The sequence below is a fragment of the Periplaneta americana genome, chromosome 9, assembly GCF_040183065.1.
Source record: "Periplaneta americana isolate PAMFEO1 chromosome 9, P.americana_PAMFEO1_priV1, whole genome shotgun sequence".
Classification (NCBI taxonomy): domain Eukaryota; kingdom Metazoa; phylum Arthropoda; class Insecta; order Blattodea; family Blattidae; genus Periplaneta; species Periplaneta americana.
The window spans coordinates 148,059,121-148,083,396 of record NC_091125.1 but is presented as its reverse complement, the minus strand read 5'-3'; the positions used below and the strand labels follow the sequence as shown (position 1 = coordinate 148,083,396).

At 34.4% G+C, this 24,276-nt stretch overlaps 1 protein-coding gene across 1 annotated transcript in view; it reads left to right on the top strand.

The window, feature by feature from the left end:
* The window catches only part of LOC138706600 (muscleblind-like protein 3), a 1,567,271-nt gene that overhangs the window by 238,125 nt on the left and 1,304,870 nt on the right, over positions 1 to 24,276 (top strand). The gene's annotated exons all lie outside the window — the stretch shown is intronic.

Here is a 24,276-nt window from a genome sequence, read left to right as displayed (position 1 = left end):
GAGCCGTGCGCGATAGTGTTTTGTTACTCAGCACAGCGCCACATAATCAAGACTAATTGGTGCATAAGGGGCGTGTTGGCGTTGCTAGTTAGTGTGTTCGGACTCTTCAGGGTCTCCAGTTCGTTCCCTGGAGATGATAAATGATTTCCTCGCTTCTTGCTGTCGCTTGTTCTCCAGTCTAGCATTCTCTTCATTTCCTCAGGGGTACAGAGCGGTTGCAGTGTGAATTTAAGTAACTACAGTATCTCCATTTTATGATGGTCATACAGTATCTAAACCCTCAGTTTGGTGCGTATTCCGTAAAATTCATTATGTCTTCCGCATCGGGAATGCATTACATTGAGTCAGTAATAATAATAATAATAATAATAATAATAATAATAATAATACTTACTTACTTATTGGCATTTAAGGAACCCGGAAGTTCATTGCCGCCCTCACATAAGCCCACCATCGGTCCCTATCCTGTGCAAGATTAATTCAGTCTCTACCATCATATCCCACCTCCCTCATATCCATTTTAATATTATCTTCCCATCTACGTCTCGGCCTCCCCAAAGGTCTTTTTCCCGCCGGCCTCCCAACCAACATTCTATATGCATTTCTGAATTCGCCCATACGTGCTACATGCCCTGCCCATCTCAAGCGTCTGGATTTAATGTTCCTAATTATGTCAGGTGAAGAATACAATGCGTGCAGCTCTGCGTTGTGTAACTTTCTCCATTCTCCTGTAACTTCATCCCTCTTAGCCCCAAATATTTTCCTAAGCACCTTATTCTCAAACACCCTTAATCTCTCTTCCTCTCTCAAAGTGAGAGTCCAAGCTTCACAACCATATAGAACAACCGGTAATATAACTGTTTTATAAATTCTAACTTTCAGATTTTTTGACAGCAGACTAGATGCTTTGCTGTGGTCGTGCCAGAGAATCAGTCCCATTCCGAGGCTTATTTGAAGGATTCGTAACAAAGCTGTTTTTTACGGTGATGGGTTGTTACCCCTTCGCCCAACCCCCAAGCTGGAGGACCACCCCTTATCGGCTGTCCACGACTGCTTATTCAATATATTCGCAGCTACCCTCCATATCTGGAGGCCGTCTCCTCTATCCGCAACCTGATGACGCGCCATGCCGTTCGAATAATAATAATAATAATAATAATAATAATAATAATAATAATAATAATAATAATAATAATAATAATAACTCGTAATTTTCCAGGAATATCACTTTTGTTGACGTCGTACAAAATTTTGTCCACTATTCTTTTGAGAATATTAACTCCATATGTAGATGAAATTGTTGGGGCCCATCAGTGTGGTTTTAGGTGTAATAGATCAACTATTGATCAGATATCTTGTATTCGACAGATAATGGGAAAAAATGGAAGTATAAGGGTACAGTGCATCAGTTAATAATAATAATAATAATAATAATAATAATAATAATAATAATAATAATATATAATATAATAATAATAATAATAATAATAATAATAATAATAATAATAATAATAATTGTTTATTTTAACTGGCAGAGTTAAGGCCATTCGGCCTTCTCTTCCACTCAACCAGTATGATAGAAAATTACTACAATGCTATGAATATAACATAATTAATACAATACAATACAATACAATACAATTCAAAGCAATACAATACTACAATACAAGACAACATAATACATAATTAATATAATATAATGACAATTCTTTTCATCTTCACAACACCAATAAAATAATTATATAATAATAATAATAATAATAATAATAATAATAGTAATGGTAGTCATTCCTAAATTAAATTAAATTATTAAACTCGATCACAATTATAACTTCACTTTGGCTGCGCCCGTAAGAAATCGTTTAGCCTTTTCTTGAAAGTGGTTATTGTCTGGCAGCCCCTAATCTTCTGAGGTAGAGAATTCCATTCACGAATTATTCATAGATATGACTCGGTTAAGAGAGAAGTTTTATAGGATATTCTTATTGAATTTGATATTCCCAAGAAACTAGTTCGATTAATTAAAATGTGTCTCACTGAAAAGTATAGCAGAGTCCGTTTAGGTTAGTTTCTATCAGATGCTACTCTATCAGATGTGGCTAAAGTAAGGAGATACACTATCACCTTCATTTTTTAAGTTTGCTCTAGAGTATGCCGTTAGGAAAGTCCAGGATAACGGAGAGGGTTTGGAATTGAACGGGTTGCCTCAGCTTCTTGTCTATGCGGATGACGTGAATATGTTAGGAGAAAATCCACAAACGAATAGGAAAAATACGGGAATTTTACTTGAAGCAAGTAAAGAAATAGATTCGGAAGTAATTCCCGAAAAGACAAAGTATATGATTATGTCTCGTGGCGAGAATATTGTACCAAATGGAAATAGAAAAATTGGATATTTATCCTTTGAAGAGGTGGAAAAATTCAAATACCTGGCAGCAACAGTAACAAATATAAATGATACTCGGGAGGAAATTAAACACAGAATAAATATGGGAAATGGCTGTTATTATTCGGTTGGGAAGTTTTTATCATCCATTCTGTTGTCAAAAAATCTTAAAGTTAGAATTTATAAAAAAAAAAAGTTATATTACCGGTTGTTCTTTATGGTTGTGAAACTTGGACTCTCAATTTGAGAGAGGAACAGAGGTTAAGTGTGTTTGAGAATAAGGTGCTTAGGAAAATATTTTGGGCTAAGAGGGATGAAGTTACAGGAGAATGGAGAAAGTTACACAACGCAGAACTGCACACATTGTATTCTTCACCTGACATAATTAGGAACATTAAATCCAGACGTTTGAGATGGGCACGGCATGTAGCACATATGGGCGAATCCAGAAATGCATATAGAGTGTTAGTTGGGAGGCCGGAGGGAAAAGACCTTTAGGGAGACCGAGACGTAGATGGGAAGATAATATTAAAATGGATTTGAGGGAGGTGGGATTAATTTTGGTAAGGATAGGGACCAATGGCGGGCTTATGTGAGGGCAGCAATGAACCTCCGGGTTCCTTAAAAGCCAGTAAGTAAGTAATTAAGTATTATTATTATTATTATTATTATTATTATTATTATTATTATTATTATTATTAGCTGTTACTTTCAACTAGTTTCTTAATAATAATGTCATGAACGACTTCAGTTTGGACAAGGAATAAGCTGTGTTATTTTACTTGAATTGCGGAACACCCTGTATATAATATTTAGTAGTATTTTCCTAATTAATGTGACGTAGCCAAAGAGCTTGCTGTTACGGTTCCTGACCAAAGGAGTCGCCAGTTCGCCGCTTTCCTAGTCTAGCGTAGAAGAGAACTTCTCTTTTTATCTGAGAAAAATATTACAACATATATCGGATTTTTTTACATGGGCATCAAAGTGGATTATGGGAAGTGGCTTGAACATACATCTACCCAAAATATAATAACACCGTCTCTCTCTAGCGCTCTTCCCCTCTCCCTCTCGCTCTCTTCCTATCTCCCCTTCTGCCTCTTTTCCAAGTCGAAAAATCTTGGCTCCACTTCGTTGGCAACAGAAGTGTTGAAGAAAATTACCGATTTACAGAACGCTTCTTCATGGAGAGAGGGGCAAAGGGAGGGGAATAGGCATCCCGTGACGTCACGTTCAGTCAGAGATACGAAGGAAATGAAAAATCTGTGTCGCCTGCGAAATGGGTTCCTCCGGATCAGGAGGTGAAAATGAGGTGATATATCTCCTAGTTGTGCGCCTCCGCCGCCCAGGCCTATCTCGTGCGCGAGTTGATTCCAATCAAAATGGCCCCTCCGACCCCTCCTCGCCGTATTATTTATCTCCCCTCCCAATGAAGTGCGCATTAATTGAATCCCAAAGAAGGGTTTGCTGCAGTTGTTCATTACCATCTACAAAATACTTAGGGGCTATCCCATCTCAAATTGACCGAAATATAGAAAAAATTGACCTTGCAATTTTTAAATTTATTTATTTATTTATTTATTTATTTATTTATTTATTTATTTATTTATTTATTTTATTTATTTCAAATATACAGAATAAAAAAATATAATTACAAAACAAACAAAGAGAAATACAAATAAAATAATACAAGCAATATAAAAAGAAATACAGTAGTATTAACAAAATTTGAGACCGAATGAGCAGCGCTCGTGCTCGGTCGCAGTTCAGATATAATATTAATATAAAAAATAATAATATAAATAAATAAGTAAAATAAAATAGGAACTAAAATATAATTACAGCGGCAATGGAATTATATAATATAATATTAACACTAGAGAAGAATAATATCGCACGTGAAAAGTAGGACTAATATATATTTCAAAATTATAGAATACAAATATAATATAGGTTGATTAATTCATACACATAGGCTATAAATTTATTTAATCAAATTGAAGATATTAACACGTTTCTAATTTTCTTGTTATATGTTAGTGGGTTACATGTTAGAAGTTCTGGGTGTAATTTAGTTAAAGCATTGTACAACCGAGGGCCAAAATTTATGCTATGCTTTAGACCAGCAGATGTGAGACATTTAGGTTCTACTAATGTTGAATTAATATTTCGTCTTGTGTCATAATTGTGTGTCTGTAATACAAACTTATTACGATTTTTATGATAAAATTTTAACAGCGTATACTTATAAATTTGTTCAATATTAAATACATTAAATTCAGAATAAATTAATTTAGTTGGATAATCGAAACGTTTCTTCAAACAAATTTTAATTATTCGTTTTTGTAGTAAATTTAAGGGACTAAGATTAATTATTGTACTTCCACCCCAAACAATTATACCATATTGAATGATAGACTGAAAAATGGCCAAATAAACATTTCGTAGAACTCTAATAGGTAAGTATCATCGAAGATTAACGAATTTATAAATTGTTTTACGAAGCCTCTTACAAAGATAAGTAATGTGATGAGGCCATTTTAAATTCTGATCAATAATGATACCCAGATATTTGACATACGTGGCTTCTTTCAAAGGTGGAAATACAATGAAACTTTTTCTGTCCGTAGACAACTGTGATACAGTGCCTTGTGTAAAGTTTGGGGCATCAGAACTTCATAGTGTTTAAATTAAAAATATTTAAATTTATCGTTTTTTCATAAAATTAGCAACTTTAAACTGTTGTGGCTCCGAAACTCTTTCACCCAATGATCAAAAACATGGTTTATTTTGATGCTGAGAAATTAAAGTTTATATTGACATATAAACAGATTTTCTTAGTTTTTATGGAAATGGAGAAATTTAGATTTTTCTTCATTAAAACGCCTTTGCCCACTAAAAAAAATATTTTTAAAATATATGGTTAGATTCCGCATTGAAAGTACAATAAATACATATTTGTTACTGGTGCACCGTTGATAAGATAGTATTGAAAATATCAAATAAAGAAAATAAATAGTACGCGCGTGAGCTAACCACCTGACTGTGAGGCGGGAGCTAGCCTAGGCAAGCAAGGCCAGGAGACAAACACGTGATGTTTCGTCTAGTAGCGCATAGCTGGGCTAGCTTTATCACAAGTTTTCATAAACACAGGAGTAAAATGACGCCCAATGCTCTCTAATCTTCATCTCTCGGTCAGCGCGAACGGTACTGCGCCGTTCAAGTCCAGGCGTGTGAAAATAATTTATTTAATACCCTCGAAACTTATTGCCGTGACACTAAGCAGACAATGCCGAATCCCTCTTAATAATGCAAGGTTTTTTCTCAATATTTTTTTACATTTTTACAAATTGGCAAAAAGCCTAAAAGTAAGTAAAATCAGATTATCTGTCTCTCTGTATACAATAAAAATAAGGATTACTTCTTATCATAACTCACCAAATGTCAGCTTCAAAATGAGCTCCCGTTCAATGTTCTGCAGTAAATGGTTCCAGAGTTCTGAGCGCTGAAAGAGGCTTGTTTCTCTAAAATACGCTAAATTTGTCGCTCAACAATACGAAAACCGTTTGACTTTCGATAGTATATTTTTGCAAATGCACTCTCCACAGCACCTTGTATAAATAGGGAAAAAATTAGGGTATAAAAAAATGCTAGGTTTTTTACTTATTGATTTCATAATAGCCCTTAGGTCTGTTCCTTTGTTCTTTCTTCTTTTGTTTCTCTATAAATTCTGTTACTATGCAACGACTCTCCCGTCGCTATCTTTTCATTTCACATACTACACACTCCACATTCATTTGTCTCTTTTTGATTAATGTAATCACAATGGAAATGAAACTTAAACATAACGTCAAATTATTATCTTATTGCAGTGTTATTTAATGACACTTTTTACGATGATACAAGTGAGCAAAATGATTTTATAATTGTGTGAAACATCAAGTCTGTTATAAATCATATTATGCGAGTATCTGATATCTACGAGCATACAGTACGACATCGCTGGAAGAAACATAATAACTTCATTGCAAGAAAACAACCTAATATCAACGGCAAAGTCTCAGATTTTTTTATTAAGTTTATTTATACACGCTCTAAGGGGATCTGTACACCGAATTTTGACAAAAAAAATGAAATTTTTGTTTTTATCGTTTTTCGGTAGTTTAATATGTGTAAAATGATATTATGATTTTATTTCTTCTTTTAGCCCTATCTTCAGGAAAAATAAAAATATAATTTGTAGTAATTTTTATGCAAAAAATATTATTCATCAATTTTTTAAATTTATTTAGTCAGTTGTATACAAAAAGGTATGTTACATATGCCCTACTTTTTCTACATTTGTATCTTTTAATAACTTCTGAGAAAATTGTACCCAAAGTTGAGGAATTCAGTTAAGACATCGTCCCTCATTTACGTAAATTTAAATTAATATTATTTTATTTAATATTTCAGTAGCAATATGTCAGCATTTACAACGGAAGAAGAGGTAATAACAAAAGAAGCGCGTGGCCGCGCTTCTGATTCGTGATTGGATGACGTTGAACTTGCGTTTCTTTGCGTTTGTGGAAGCTAGACTTGGCAATGTCGAATCAACGCCGTCAATTGCGTTCTTTCATTCTAATGTTGATCGTAATCAGATACACGGAGCTTGTATTTGTCAAACTTCAACGAACTTCATCGTAACGAAACGTAACGCAAACGAACGTTGATCGTAATCCCGGCCTAAGTTAACGCTTAAGGCTGCAACGGAAAGGGACGCGAGAACGAGAACAGAAATATTGTTAAAATATATGTATTATTTAAATTATTGTTTTGGGATTTGATCGAATAGTCGAGTCAATTAAAATTAATCGGTTGTAGTTGATATTAATTATTATTTTGTTAATACAAACTCGTACTAAAAATTCCGACAATATTTCTCTCTCGGAAATTGCTTACTTAAAAGCACAATAGCACTGTTACTTTCTAACTATAAACCAGGTAGCATAGGGAAAATCTTTGCACATACACTTCAGAAAGAGATGGAGATATGAGGACAGTGGCCTAGTCTACCTCTATTGAAAGTTGAAATATAATGCGAAACACTTAAGTTTTATGGTTTTCCAAGAAAACTTCCACCTTGTCAGCTCATTTTCCTAGCATATGAAATACCTACTTTTCAGGGATTCGTCCCCCTCATCCCTTATAAAATAGCCATGTCTACACTGTGTGCAAGTGAGAGCGTAACAGTTGTCACTCTGTGGCTTGAAGAAAACATAAGAAACCTCTATTTTTTCTCGATATTACAACAGATCCATCCTTAAACTGTTTCGTAACCATATTTCCGTTGCTTTTGAAATTAATTTACATTATTAAGAAATTCATTTATCTGAAAAAAATGTAAAAAATTAAAAAACACAAAAATATTTTTAAAATAATCATTTTTGAAAATAAAAAATTAAAACTTTATACATATTCAGTTGGAACCAGTATATTTTCAATACTAATAAATATTCAGGAAATACTTTCCATATAAACATTATATTTTAAAAAGTATCAATTTTTAAAGGGGTGCTCTAAACTTTTGGCCACCACTGTATTCTCCCTGTAACATAGTCCTAGTAAGCTTATATTAAATTAATTTTCATCATTTTACTAGCTATCTCAAATATTAAATTAATTATAATTCATTGAATTAAATTAGCTCATAAATTAAGTTACTACTTTACCTTATAGATTTATCTAAATTTAAATAAATGTGTAGTGAAGATTATTGCTGGAGAACCTTTTAAGTGTAGTGAAAATATTTGTAATTTAAATTTATGCATTGTATTGATTAAGGCTGGTTGAGTGGAAGAGAAGGCCTTATGGCCTTAACTCTGCCAGCGAAAATAAAACATTATTATTATTATTATTATTATTATTATTATTATTATTATTATTATTATTAACTACCTTCTTCTCTTTCTAAAATCTGGTAATTCGATTACAATAGGGGCCAGTCTTTGTTTCGACCGCTGCTACTTTTCTGTACTGAGTTTGTATATGAAGGTTGTGTGTTTAGTTTGATAAAGAAAAAAAAAATCAGTTTTCTGTGGTTTGTGAAAAGTGTAAGCTCCATTATGTCATATGAGAATTTGAGAGGTAAACTCGGTGAAACGTTTGGATTTAAATTGTACGATCGTGGAGAAGTGCTTGACAGAAAAAAAGTTTTTTTCGTGTTTAGTGATGCAGGAAACATTGTTACTAAACGTAGAGCGGCACTTAATTCGGAGCATGTGAATGCACTCACATGTTTAAATCATGGGTGAAGCAGTATTAAGTAGGTGAGTCTTCATACTTTTTGTTATTTATGTTTGTCTCAAAATTCTCGGAGAAATTGACACAATAAATTATAAGCCTCATAATAAATATGTTAGTAAGTAATTAAAATAATGTTGTTTTTTAATACTGCAGTTCTTGGGAAAAGTGACATAAGTCAGTTTCCACAAACCTTTTTTGATAATTTATTGACAACTTACATTGGTTTATGTCGACTTGATTTTTTTCTGTATGAATTATTGTAATGGGAGAAATACTTATGTATTTTTTTTCCAAGCGAGCAGATGTTCCGTAAGTTGTCAATAAATGATCAAAAAAGGTTTGTGGAAACTGACTTGTGTCACTTTTCCGGAGCACTGCAGATATAACGATCCAATATATAGGCCTACAGATATATAACATTTAATACTTATGCTTATCACCGAACACAAGTTAAATTTAACAATAATTTTGTATTACAGTAGGTCTATATTAAAACATTATTTTCAGCTCGATCAAAACTCGATTAATCTATCGATTAATCGATTGAATTCAAATAGTTAATCGATTAATTTAAATGCGGGAATTCACAATTAACTTTCACGTTTCCGTTCCCGGGGTCCAGCAAGCTTCTCGTTGTGAATGCTCACATTTAAATACATTTAAACAATATTTCCGTTCTCGTTCTCGTTCCCGTTCCCTGTTTATTGTGAACCAGCCTTAAAATAAATGTATTTAAGTGTGAACATTCACAATAGTTAATTGTGAATGCTCATATTTAAATACATTTTAACCGTATTTCCGTTCTCGTTTCCGTTCCCGGTTTATTGTGAACCAGCCTTTACTCGTACGATATGAAAATTAGTCATTCTTCTTTTGTCACGTTATTACAATCTATTGCGTGTTATTATTCGGTTGAGAAGCTTTTGTCATCTAGTCTTCTGTCAAAAAATCTGAAAGTTAGAATTTATAAAAGTTATATTACCGGTTGTTCTGTATGGCTGTGAAACTTGGACTCTCACTCTGAGAGAGGAACAGAGATTAAGGGTGTTTGAGAATAAGGTTCTTAGGAAAATATTTGGGGCTAAGAGGGATGAAGTTACAGGAGAATGGAGAAAGTTACACAACACAGAACTGCACGCATTGTATACTTCACCTGACATAATTAGGACCATAAAATCCAGACGTTTGAGATGGGCAGGACATGTAGCACATATGGACGAATCCAGAAATGCATATAGAGTGTTAGTTGGAAGGCTGAAGGGTAAAAGACCTTTGGGGAGGCCGAGACGTAGATGGGAAGATAATATTAAAATGGATTTGAGGGAGGTAGGATATGATGGTAGAGAATGGATTAATCTTCCTCAGGATAGGGACCAATGGCGGGCTTATGTGAGGGCAGCAATGAACCTCCGGGTTCCTTAAAAGCCAGTAAGTAAGTATTACAATCTATGCTTAATTGTATGTGGTTGCTAGGATACCAAATGTGTTAATAATACTAAAGCTAGCAGTAATTCTTCTGTCAAAAAATCTGAAAGTTAGAATTTATAAAAGTTATATTACCGGTTGTTCTGTATGGTTGTGAAACTTGGACTCTCACTTTGAGAGAGGAACAGAGATTAAGGGTGTTTGAGAATAAGGTTCTTAGGAAAATATTTGGGGCTAAGAGGGATGAAGTTACAGGAGAATGGAGAAAGTTACACAACACAGAACTGCACGCATTGTATACTTCACCTGACATAATTAGGACCATAAAATCCAGACGTTTGAGATGGGCAGGGCATGTAGCATGTATGGGCGAATCCAGAAATGCATATAGAGTGTTAGTTGGAAGGCTGGAGGGTAAAAGACCTTTGGGGAGGCCGAGACGTAGATGGGAAGATAATATTAAAATGGATTTGAGGGAGGTGGGGTATGATGATAGAGACTGGATTAATCTTGCACAGGATAGGGACCGATGGCGGTCTTATGTGAGGGCGGAAATGAACCTCCGGGTTCCTTAAAAGTCAGTAAGTATTACAATCTATGCTTAACTGTATGTGGTTGCTAGGATACCAAATGTGTTAATAATACTAAAGCTAGCATTAATGAAATCTCTTTGGAGTTCATCTTATGTGTAAGCTTATTATTAATTTATTACAATTGAACCTTATAGTCAGTCTCCGTAGGTCACGTGGGCTCTGTGTCTGTATTGGTATGCGAGGTGTGCCTGGCTCCGTGTTAAGGGTTGCTGCGACTAGCTAATTGCACTGCCATATCGCACAGGCGCGTGTGAACGGGGTTGGGCGTAATCTCGTTAATATTGAACAGGTCCCGTATCCTTTCACACTTCCGTTCTGCAAATATTTGTACTTTTTGTCCCTTTTTTTACCTTTCCTTTTGTCCCCGCTCGCTGCCGTATTAACACGTCCGTGCTGAGCAGTTGGCTGTTATTGTTTGGAATTACCCACGTCATTCGTACATTGTTTTCAGAATTACTCGCTCGAAGGATGCGCGACTGTGAAAAAGTCTGCTTTCGCTTTCGAATACATTGCAAGTTGCATGTCAGTCTACGAAATATGTATACATAGCGGAAGAATGTGCAGCAACCCAGACTTTGGGTGGGACCTTTAGGTTCTATAGGGAATCTGTGATAAAATATTGGCGAAAGCGTACTGAAAAAATTATATCATTGCTTAGTTCATGGGTGCTCAACCTATCGATCGCCATCGACATAAGTTCTCAAGTCGATCTTCAATTCTGGAAGTTCTCGACGATCCTTAATATCGCATTTTCTGACTGGTCGATCACCGCTACATCTCAAGAATCGACCTTCAATACTCGAAATTCTCGACCATTCTTAACTTCGCTTTTATCAGTCTGTCACCGTTTCAAGAATATAGTACAATTTCCTCCCCGATCATTATACAATATTTTAATTTTTAAGGTGCTCATGTACCCTTAACTTTTAATTTTCTTTAAAATATTCGATTTTCTTATATTTTTATGTCACCCGTGAAAGCTTGAACTTTCTTACTTACTTACTTACTTACAAATGGCTTTTAAGGAACCCGAAGGTTCATTGCCGCCCTCACATAAGCCCGCCAGCGGTCCCTATCCTGTGCAAGATTAATCCAGTCTCTATCATCATACCCCACCTCCCTCAAATCCATTTTAATATTATCCTCCCATCTACGTCTCGGCCTCCCTAAAGGTCTTTTTCCCTCCGGTCTCCCAACTAACACTCTATATGCATTTCTGGATTCGCCCATACGTGCTACATGCCCTGCCCATCTCAAACGTCTCGATTTTATGTTCCTAATTATGTCAGGTGAAGAATACAATGCGTGCAGTTCTGTGTTGTGCAACTTTCTCCATTCTCCTGTAACTTCATCCCGCTTAGCCCCAAATATTTTCCTTAGCACCTCATTCTCAAACACCCTGAACCTATGTTCCTCTCTCAGAGTGAGAAGTTTTAAAAAGTATATCAGTTTTGTCTCTCTGATGTTTGGTTAATTAATTAGCTGATAAGCAAACGTTCTGATGGAGGCAGATAAAAAAGTTAATTTTTTTTTCCGCCATGATAATAATGTCAAAAGAAGTGTTTATACAAATTTTGGCCACTCCATCGCAATTACGAGGACCGTAAAAAAATAAATTCGCTAGGGGCCGTTAACAGAAAAAAACACAATTTCATTGGACAAATTTATTGGAACAGACAAAGCAATTGTTGAGCTATTTTTCAACATATTTTCCACCGGAATTGAGACATTTCTCATATCATGGGATCGACAGAGAGAGGTGCAGACGCAGTCAAACGCTGGTTCCGATCTAAGCCGGCTGACTTCTACGACACAAAAATTGATCCTATGGTATGACAACTCATTTCCCATGGGGGATATATTAACAAATGGCGCAACAAATGCTGTATCTGTTTCAATAAATATTTCCATGCAATTGTGCTTTTTTCTATAAACGACCCCAGGAAAAATCACTTTCTGTACGGCCTCGTATTTGCTGTTGAGTGGCCAAAATCTGTATAAGCACTTCTTTTGACATTATTAACATGATGGAAGATAAAAATGTAACTTTTTTATCTGCCCCCATCAGAACTTTGCTTGTGAGTTTTTATTGACCGAAAACACCGTTTCTTTAAATCGGAAGTGCAGTTATGCAAGTGTCAATCTGTCACATTCTGTCAATTTTATATATTTTTTGTGTAATAGCAATTTGAATTTGACTGTAGAGTTTAACTGTATTATTTTTCATATAGTTAGAAAGCTGTGTGGTTGATTTACAGTTTTTCATATTTCAGGATGTAGATGAGTTTTATTCATGTTCAGTGTTACAGAATTTTACAACACTAATGTCAACACAGAGTGCACTTAAAATTGAGATATTTTCATTATTCTTGCACCAAAATGAAACTGACTAACGTAGCTAAGTGCCAAACTACAAACAGTGTCCTACTGCTTAAGATAGTTAATTTAAAACTCCAAGATCTTTATTTTTATGTTTGAAATAAAAAAAAGTAAATGACATTTTTCCTTAATAAGTTAGGGAAAAAAATTGTTTTCACAGCTTCTTTTGTATTATTTTAGGAGGAAGACAGTGAAGTAAATTTTGGTCTAACATAAAAACTGTGGACCAAAGATTAAAACAAAGAAAGTTCAATTTTCGCTTTAAAAATTGCTCCCCCCCCCCCCGCTCTACCAAAAAAATTTGAAGGGTTTATTCTGTTGTCAAAATCTTTAATTATATGTCAAGTAATCAGGGAGAAAAGAGTTTTTAAAATTTGGATAAAAACTGCAAATTTTTCTCCCAAGGGTAGATAAGTGCCGTAAGGGGTTAGGTACAGCTCACAGCAGTAAAATATTTGGAAATATTCAACATGTTTTTCCTCCATTACTATAGCTTGTACAATAATGAAAGTTGGCATGTGTAAAACATTGTTCTTCTGTTATATGAAAAAAATATTTTTACGATTTAAAAAAATTATATATATATATTTTTTTTTTTCAAAATTCATAATGGTAGTAATTCACTGTGCAGTGATGAAGCATTTCCCTCATATCTCATAAACTTGTTAATTTTTTCATGTTCTCTCTCTTTTATTTTATTGTTGAAACTCATGTTTACAATATCATGCTCTTTCAACTACATTCCTTAATAAATATTTTTTTTTTCTGTTAGAAGAAAATACTGATATTTGACCATTTTTTTAAATGAATTTATTTTTTATCAGACAATCTATGAAAGGTAGAAAAGTGATCTTGCGTCATATTGTAGATATGAACAAAAATTTCATAACAGAATGTTGAATAGTTTTTTAGTTATGTGGGAAAACGCTTTACCATTGCACAGTGAACTGAATTTTGAAAAAAAAATCTAAATAATTTTTTTAAGTCGTAAATTTTTTTTATAGCAGAAGGACAGTATTTTACACATACTAATTTTTAATTATTGTGCAAGATACAGTAATGGAGGAAAAAAATGTTGAATATTTAAAAATTTTATTGCTGTGAGCTGTATCTAATCCCTTAATATAGTGCTTACATCTTGATTGTCACGTATTTATCTAACTTAATGTTAATCGTAAGAAAGCTTCACATTTTTATAGTGAGTGAGAGGAACGATTTTTGTTGTTATGCATCAAGATAAGCGTAATAATTGTGTGATACGCAATTCCAACGTAGCCATACCTTAAAAAGGTAATATTGAAGTCATTTTACAGCAGATCGCAAGGGATTTCAATTAATGCTCCTGTTGGTAGCGAGTTAATGAAAGAAAGACTTTCCAATCTGAAAAGTAAATTGCAATCCCAGCAGTCGTTTTTAATAAAGCTCTTGCAGCAACCATACTGTAGCATCTTTTTGTCTATCAGTAGTTCTGGTGAAACATAAGAAAGCCTTTGACGACAGCACAGTTTTTATAGGTTGCTAGTATGCCGCGAATGATGCCCTGGTGTTCCACGAGAAAATGAAAATAGTAAAGGTTATCGTAGCGAAAAATGAAGAAATAAAAATTAAAATAGTAGTAGAAAAGTGAATCCACAAGAGTCAACTTTCAGCGGACGCGATACACGTCAGCATTCAGTAAATACATTCCTTCTAAAAGAACCCTCAAATTTCCCTCTGATTGGGAACCACTTGTTTAAATTATATGAGTGTGCCGCGGAATTTTAAATTACGCCTTTATGCCTGGTTTCTGGTAAACCTCAGTTAATTCCCAGTTACTTAACTCCTCTTATAAATTTGACTGCACTAATAACTTTCGTGAGTTTCCGGAAAGTTAAATGTAGATTTATCAGCGCTTATAACTAACAGTTGAGGTAACTTTAACTTCAGTATCTATTGTCGTCCATAGATGTCTCCACTAACGATTAGGGAAAACACGGGAATTTTACCGGAAGCAAGTAAAGAGATAGGTTTGGAAGTAAATCCCGAAAAGACTAAGTATATGATTATGTCTCGTGACGAGAATATTGTACTAAATGTAAATATAAAAATTTTAAATTTATCTTTTGAAGAGGTGGAGAAGTTCAAATATCTTGGAGCAAAAGTAACAAATATAAATGTCACTCGGGCGGAAATTAAACACAGAATAAATATGTGAAATGCCTGTTATTATTAGGTTGAGAAGCTTTTATCATCCAGTCTGCTGTCAAAAGAACTGAAAGTTAGAATTTATAAAACAGTTATATTACTGGTTGTTCTGTATGGTTGTGAAACTTGGACTCTCACTTTGAGAGTGTTTGAGAATAAGGTGCTTAGGAAAATATTTGGAGCTAAGTTACAGGAGAATGGAGAAAGTTACACAACACAGAACTGCACGCATTGTATTCTTCACCTGACATAATTAGGAACATTAAATCCAGACGTTTGAGATGGGCAGGGCATGTAGCACGCATGGACGAATCCAGAAATGCATATAGAGTGTTAGTTGGGAGGCCGGAGGGAAAAAGACCTTTAGGAAGGCCGAGACGTAAATGGGAAAATAATATTAAAATGGATTTGAATGAGGTGGGATATGATGATAGAGAATGGATCGATCTTGCTCAGGATAGGGACCAATGGCGGGCTTATGTGAAGGCGGCAATGAACCTTCGGGTTCCTTAAAAGCCAGTAAGTAAGTATTTTGTTAGTGATTCTTTAGTTATTTATAGTTACTTTTGTTTGCAGAAATTTTCAGCAGTAATATAGCTGATAGGTACACAATGAGCTCTGTACAAGTAGGTGCAAGACTTTTTAATTAAAAAAAAAACCGTGTGATAAACGATAGTGTACCTGTACACTTCCATCTCAATCATAATATGATTAAAAAGCAATAATTGTTGGTATTTGGCGTGATCATCGAGGTAAATAACACTAGTGAAGAGAGGACTAGATGTAACTTCTGCTTCAAAACTGCAACCATATTCAGCTGTGTGAATATGGCAGCCATACTGATAAACATGTCAAAATATTTTACATTCGTCCATATGAATACTTTGATGTATTCAAATCGACTTTTCAGAGTCCGAAATACCATTGGCATTGGTAGAACATCCAAGAATAAAATATTCCTCGAATGACTCTTTAGTTGATGACGAAAATTAAACTTGAGATGTTCAAAATTGTGTTCACAAACACACATTATCATCCTAATATGTGATAGAAAGTAAAATATTTACCTTAAGTTACGTAAATACAGCGCCAAATTTTTAAAACTATACAGATAATATAGTAAATCAATTTATTGTGGTTATATTATTATTTATAGTCGCGACTCTGTTATTCCCGGCGTGACTCCTCCTCTTTGCTTACGTCTTAGGAAGTGAAGACTCTATAAAGTCTAGGTAGGTAGTGTCCGCCATTTTTGTTCTTTCGTTGCCGAGCTACCACACGAGGAATCTATTTGCCACACCGTTAAACATTATCATGTCGTAGCTCCTATGATAATAAATCAAACGCACTGTAATTCAGCAAATAATTGAGCAGCAAATAACGTCTTCGTGTGTTTTCTGCGAACGCCAACGAAAGAGCCAAAATGGCGGGCGATTATATTAAGCATTTCATGGAGCCTTAAGAAATGAATAACGTCTTCATAAGCGAATCACAAGACGCACACGTTCAAATTTAGCAGACCTGCAATGCGATTGGCTGCCGGAAATTAGAACGACGGGACTATAATATAAGTTATTATAGTTTATAAAACAGTAATGCAGTAGCGTCGCATGTCGGTATTTGTTCGAATCAGTACTAACAGCCAGGTAACTACAGGGCGAAGCACAGTTACCAGCTGAAGCACAGATAGCTGTAAAGATGACGATAACTGTTGTTTCGGAAACTCATTTTCAACATATAAGCACGTTAAGTCATAGATAACTCTATATGTACAGATAACTGTCTTTTCAGAAACTGAACATTAGTGTGCCACACGTTGAAAAACACACTATACCTTAATCCAGCCCTGTATACGTGATCATTTGCAGTGCTTTGAAGGCACGTCAAGTGCAAGTGACTGTACAAATAGAAACGAGTTTTGAAGATGTTGAAAAAATAAAATGTGTTGAATCGCTAGTTCAAAATACCTTTGTGGGATACAAACTAAACTTTCCTGTTGTGAAATTAAATAACCTTTTGTCCACATATGTATTTTTCAACAAAGAACGATTAGAAAAGACCTCCTGCAGACCTGTAGACCACCTGAAATTCATAATTAGCAATGGTCTTCAAGCCATATATAAAGAGGCGACGCTACTTTTCTAGTTTGTCTTGACGTTCACCGTCACAGTCCAGATGAAATATATACAGACGAGATTTACAGTATAGTCTACTAGTACAGCACAAAGTTTTAGGATCAGTTTCACGAAGTGTTATTGAATGTCATGAATTCACCTACAGAATAGAAGGCGTGAGAAATTAGGTACTTCTTTAATTTGACCCTAAATAATTTTATGTTTTGAGTTTCATTTTTTATATCGATAGGGAGGCTATTAAAATTTTTACTGTCATGTAACGCACTCTTTTTTATTAGCACGATAGACTTGCCGATGGAGTATGAAAGTCATTTTTTGACGTGTATTTATGCTATGAACTGTTGAATTGGTTACAAAGTTTTCACGATTACATACGAGGAAGACTGTTAATGAAAAGATATACTGACAAGCCATGGGCATTATCTGTAGTTTTTTGAAAACAGTCCTACAAGATTCCCTAGATTTGGCACCTACTATTATTCTAATTACTCTTTTTTGTAATAGAAATATACTGTTACTATCTGTGGAATTTCCCCAGAATATTATTCCAAAAATCATTACCGAGTGGAAGTATAAAAAGTGTATTGTTTTTAAGGTATTGATATTTACTATCTTTTGCGTAGTTCTAATAGCAAAACAAGCTGAATTTAGTTTGGGGGTAATTTCTTTAATATGATTCTTCCAATTTAACACATTATCGATTTTTAATCCAAGAAATTTGGTTGTTGTTGTTTCTAATAGGGATCTGTTGATAATTATTGCGCTAGAAGTTTGCGAGGTTGAATTTGCACAGGATTTAAATTGAATTATGTTAGTTTTGTTACAATTTAATACCAATTTATTGACTGAGAACCAGTCATATATTTTGAAGAGAATTTCCTCTGTTGAAGATTGGAATGTGTTGGAGTTATTGGCTGTAATTACTATACGGTTATAGAAATAAATTAAAATATACCTGTAAGCAGTTTTTAATAATAAATTAATAAATAATAAATAAATAAATAACCAATAAGGGAAAAAAGCATTTATTTTGTAAATTAGGCATTTATATTAAAAAATGCAGATAAGGGCAACATAAAACTGTGACGTTTCAATCAGAAAGATATAATTCGTACAGATTTACTTTCAAATGAAGATAGATTTAACACATTTAAAAAGTCATTCTGCCAAAGTTCCGGTCTCTGCTCATGAACAATCTGAAATAGTAGAACAGTCCTGAATCGTTTGCAGTAGGGAATTTTTTGCCTACGAGGAAGAATTTCCCACCCGCCCCCATCACATTCAGTGAGCATGCTGTAGGCTACATATTCTCGACTTGGACAACCCTTAAGCGGGTTACAGCCCTGTCTGCAGCATTTTAGGGGCGAGTGGGCGTGGAGTCGTAACACGCTGGGCACTGCTTATGAGTAAAATTCCTCTGGATTTAGAGTCGCTTGCGAATGGACTTTATTTTTCGTTGCATTGCTAAGTGGAATTCGTTATAGCGGGTGCACCTAGTAATGAGGGGCGGTTAGAACGGGCTCCATCTTGTGCGCTTTTCATATTAATGTAGTAATTGCGGGCGGGTCCGTTTCTTTTGCATTATTGAGGCCGGCCTCATCACCCGACGCTGCCTGCACATAGTTTCATTGTTCGAGAGATAATTACTCCAAGGCAGCGCATGCGCAAACAGTGGCTTTCGTGACAACAGGCTTGCAACTGCCGTCGTAACAACAAGATTACGATCTTAATATCTTAATACGGTACTGTCCAGATAACAGATGACGAACTGCAGATTTGTCAGCCTTGTTTTCTGGTAGTAGATTATTTATAATGAGTGGAAACGCTTTGATGGATGTCCTCACGTGGATGGCAGCGTTAGGCTGATTTAAAGAAAAAAGTGACAGACAATTCATAGGATCCCTAAATTGCGTGAAGCATTTATGTTGTTCGTGATTGTTATTGTGAACATGGTTGGGATTGTAGGCAGGGCTCAAAATGGAACGGAGGGATCCGGAACGACATTCGGGTTCGTGACTTAAGGTATATGTACACCTTCACATACAAAAAATTGTGTTTTGCATAATTTTGCTCTGTAATAGTAATACACGTTACAAGAGCGGTATGTTGACGTTTTCATGTTCGAGGAAGAGATTGAAAAAGCAAAACGTAGTTGAGCTTTTTTAATTTCCGAGAACATGAAAACAAACATACCGCTCGTGTATCGTACATTATTTTGTGCGAAGATCTTTTATTACATACCTGAAAGACGAATTTCTAATTTGTTGCAATGAAATCTCCATGTTGGTTTCTGTTTAATGACGCCAACTTCGGAACACCAAAATATCCTTCTTCAACATTGTTGCTGTAAAATATTTTCTGTCTTTACTATACTGCAGCAGGCCGTGATATACGTCTGTCTTTTTTTAAATGCGTACTTAAAACAAACTGTAAGGTTATGCAATGATTTATTTTTCATTTTAATATTTTAACAATATTATTTATATAACATATTGCAGTAATAACATCCGCATCTGGAATCTCGTTGATTTTTTCACGGCTTCCTTAATGTTACTTGTATCAGGAATGCAATAAGTTTCGTGGAGTAGTAGACTTTACTTAATTTTTGCTAATATTTAAAAACAATAATTAATATTGCAATTTAGGTGAAATTGCAGTGGTAAGTTTCCAATTTATAATTATTACTATGTTAAACGTCTCTAAAAATAATATGTTAAAAGCCTAAAGCAGTAAAATGAATGTCGCGCTTAAGCGGTAAGGAAAGGGAAATTGTTATGTGTGTTACGTTGGAAATACTGAATGTGGTATTTCACACTTACCGCGTATTGGTTCTGTGCGGAAAACAAGCAAATACGCACGATCTCGCACAAAATATTTATACAATTATTGAGAATGGTATCAGAAGGAGAATGAAGTGAACAAATCCCTTGAAATTATGTCTAAATTGTTTATAAAAATTATTTTGTTTATAATTTTGACACACAACTTGAAACATGATAGCTCATGCAGTTTTAAGATAGAGCCACATTTTTTTCACTGTTTTATAGCTAAAACTATTCTTTAGTGCCTGACATAGAGCTATTTTTTTATTTTCATTTACATTAATTAAATATGACCATATATGTAACTTATACTAATATTTTATGTTGCATATATCATGTAAAAAAATCCATTATTAACTACATTAATGTTATTTTACTCACTGTCAGGCACTAGGGGACATTTCAAGCTTCAAAATGACACCATTATCTTCTTGGTATCATCATATTTGGATGAGATATCATGTGTAAAAGAATTAAATATTCTAAAATTACTATTTACAGGAAATGAACCACAAACTTTCAGAGCCTAGAAGACTGCATCATCATATGTCACCTCTTAAGCAGCTTCATGTCGGTCCTGTTTCAGCTTCTTTCTGCCTCTCAAATACCTCCTCCTTGTTTTAACTTCAAGTGTTTAATGTTTTTTGGCATTTTTGTCCTTATTTTCCATTGATGCAACAAACCCTGCGATGGTGTTTGTCCCAGGGTTTATGCTCATCCTCCTCAGAATTTTAATTTCTCCTTTTGGACTCTTATTAAAATGACGTACAACATCACTAACACACAAATTTACAGTTTTATGACTAACAGTAAAAGATTATAAATTACTTCATTATGTAAAAAAGTTTTTTCAGTGTAATGATCATGCCCAGATATCTATGCATCTATTTTGGGACTAGAAAGATGTTTATTTTACAAGCAATGCTGGACGAGGGGATTGACTGCTACGAGAATCACTCAAAAAGTAATCCACAATATTTATTTAAAAATTACATTTTTATCATTTTTTTTTATCTTCATAGAATGTAGATACATCCTTCAGGAACAATACGTCACTTTTCCACATAATCCCCGCACCTTTCAACTGCCTTACGCCAACTTGGAATGAGGGCCTGTATACCTGCACGATAAAAGTCTGAACCAACACGTCTGAGCTACTCTCTGGCACCACTCACGGGAACGACTTAAATTAAATTTTAATGCAAGGAGGAAGGATGTATCTATGACCTCCATAAATTGCAAAGGTTTAGAAAAAAAAATAAATTTTAAAAAGTGTTGTGCATTACTTTTGGAGTGATCTTCGTAGAAGTGGCCGTTGCTGATGACGCAGAATTTTGGAAAATGGAAATTATTTGAAAAACCATAAGGCATAAATCGAAAATTCTTATATCAAATTAAAGGGGAGAAAATTCTCTATTAAAATAGTTATATTTTGAAAATTCTAATTTTTCATCATTTTTTGCGTTTTGTGGGTGTACATATAGGCTACCTTAAAAGAACTTTTCGTTAAGTCTCGTAGGAAATTGCTATTGTCCGTTCCACTCGTTTTAATTTGGTACTAATTGAGGTCCCTGATAAAACAACAGCCCAAGTTCAGAAAACTAAATTTTACAGGAGGAGGTTTCGTTCATTTCTGGGTTACATTTTGTTAATACGTTTTAGGTTACAATTTTACGTGGTCAAACTGCATATAGCATCAAGTTTTAATCTTTATGTGCTTGTTCGATACGGAATAATTTAAGCCTTATTTAAGCTTGACTTGACACGTTGTTGTTTTATTTTAGCTCTTGTTTGCTATAGTAAATTAAACTTTGCTTCATTATAAATATACTAAATGAATATAGATGCACATAAACAATAAAAAAAATCTGCACAAAATATATTTCAGACAAAGTAGCAAATTAGCCTAATCTAAACATCAATTATAAAGAAATTACATTACATCATAAAAATAATCTAGGAGGAAGAAGGAAGGAAAGGAACCTGAAAAGAAAGGACACAAAGAAAGAAATAAACAAAGGAAGGAAGAAAGAAACAAAGAAATAAAGAAGGAAAGAAATACAAAAAGAAAGAAAGAAGCAAAGGAGCAAATAAACAAAGGAAGGAAGAAACAAACAAAACAAAGAAGAAATATAGAAAAATAAGTAAAGAAAGAAAGAAATAACTTAAACGAAAACAAACAACGAAACAAAGTAGGAAAAAATGAAGAAAGAAGGAAAGGAAGAATCAAACAAAGAAGCAAAGTTATAAACAAACAAGAAAGAAAAGGAAAGAACAAAGAAAGAAAGAAATAAGCAAAGAAAGAAAGAAAGAGATAAACATGAATGAAAGAAGCAAAGACAGAAAGAAATAACCAAAGAAAGAAAGAAATACGCAGAGAGAGAAACAAAGAAGAAAAGAAAGAAACAGAGAAAGGGAGAAACAAAGAAAGAAATAAACAAAGGAAGGAAGAAAGAAACAAAGAAATAAAGGAAATAAATACAAAAACAAAGGAAGGAAGAAAGAAAGAAAGAAATAAAGAAGCAAGCAAAGGATCAAACAAACAAAGGAAGGAAGAAAGAAACAAAACAAAGAAGAAAATAAGTAAACAAAGAAAGAAATAACTTAAACGAAAACAAACAACGAAACAAAGTAGGAAAAAATGAAGAAAGAAGGGAAGAAAGTAACAAACAAACAAACAAAGGAGCAAAGTAATAAACAAACAAGAAAGGAAAGGAAAGAACAAAGAAAGAAAGAAATAAGCAAACAAAGAAAGAAGCAAAAAAGAAAGGAATAAACAAGAAAGAAAGAAATAAGCAAAGAAAGAAAGAAATAAGCAGAGAAAGAAACAAAGAAGAAAAGAATGAAACAAAGAAAGGAAGAAGCAAAAAAAGGAAGAAAGGCAGAAGTAAAGAAAGAAAGAAATAAACATAGAAAGAAAGAAGCAAAGAAAGAAATGAATTGGCAAAGAAAGAAAGAAATAAGCAAAGAAATAAAGGAGCAAAGAAAGGAAGAAAGAAGCAAGGAAAGAAAGAAGCAAAGAAAAAAGAAGCAAAGAAAGAAAGGAGCAAACAAAAAAAGAAATAAGCAAAGATAGAAAGAAATAACCAAAGAAAGAAACAAAGAAGAAAAGAAAAAACAAAGAAAGAAAGGAAGCAAACAAGGAAGAAAGAAGGAAACAAACAAACAAAGAAAGGAAGAAATAAAGATTGGAAGACGTGACAAAAGGTGGAAGAAAGGAAAATAGAAAAGGGAACGGAGGGAGTGATGAAGGAAAAGAGAAAGATGGGACGTAAAGAAGATAGAAAACACTATAGGAAAAGGGAGGAGAACCACAAACACAGGTAGTCGGAGGGAAGGGAGTGCTGCACTGAGCCTACCTATCGTGCCTCGTATTGAACTCACTCTTCATAATTCGCATTACGCGCGCCCGCTTCAATGTAAACCCGATGGTTCTTTTTTATCAGGAGTGGAAATTTAATCTCCGGTGCTGCGGGTGTGGTAACACAATATGCAAAAAACATCGGCCGATATAGCCAATTGAATTCTGCTAACACGGATCCCATTATGTGCTACAAGCTTTTGTTCACACTGTACACTGCAGCCAGTTAAGGAACAGTGCAGATCGCTTTGTAGCAACACACTCCATAACAATGTCTGTGTTCGCCAGTCGATTCGTGCCAATTTTGGTACACTTAGGGCCTATAACTATCCTAAGGCAAAAAGTGTTACCGTAATGTTATATTTTGAGCATCAATTTCTGTCAGTTTCAGGTTTCGTACGCTTTCCTCGTTTCTTCCACGCAGTCTCCATCTTTCTTCCGTCCAGTGGTTACCGTGAATCTGATATTCCCGGGTTCAGACCCTATAAAAATGACGACTAATTTTAAAGGACTACAGGATCCTGAGCATGGCTTCTCCCTGAAGGAAAGTAAACTTTAGCAGTCCATATTGTAGGTTTACTGCACGTGAAACAAATTGTCCCTGATACAGGGCTCCAGACATTTTGTCAGCCATTTCTCCCCCACTCCGAAACATCTCGGTATTCCAAAATGCGCATCATTAACTAAATACTGCGCTCTCTCTCGATCT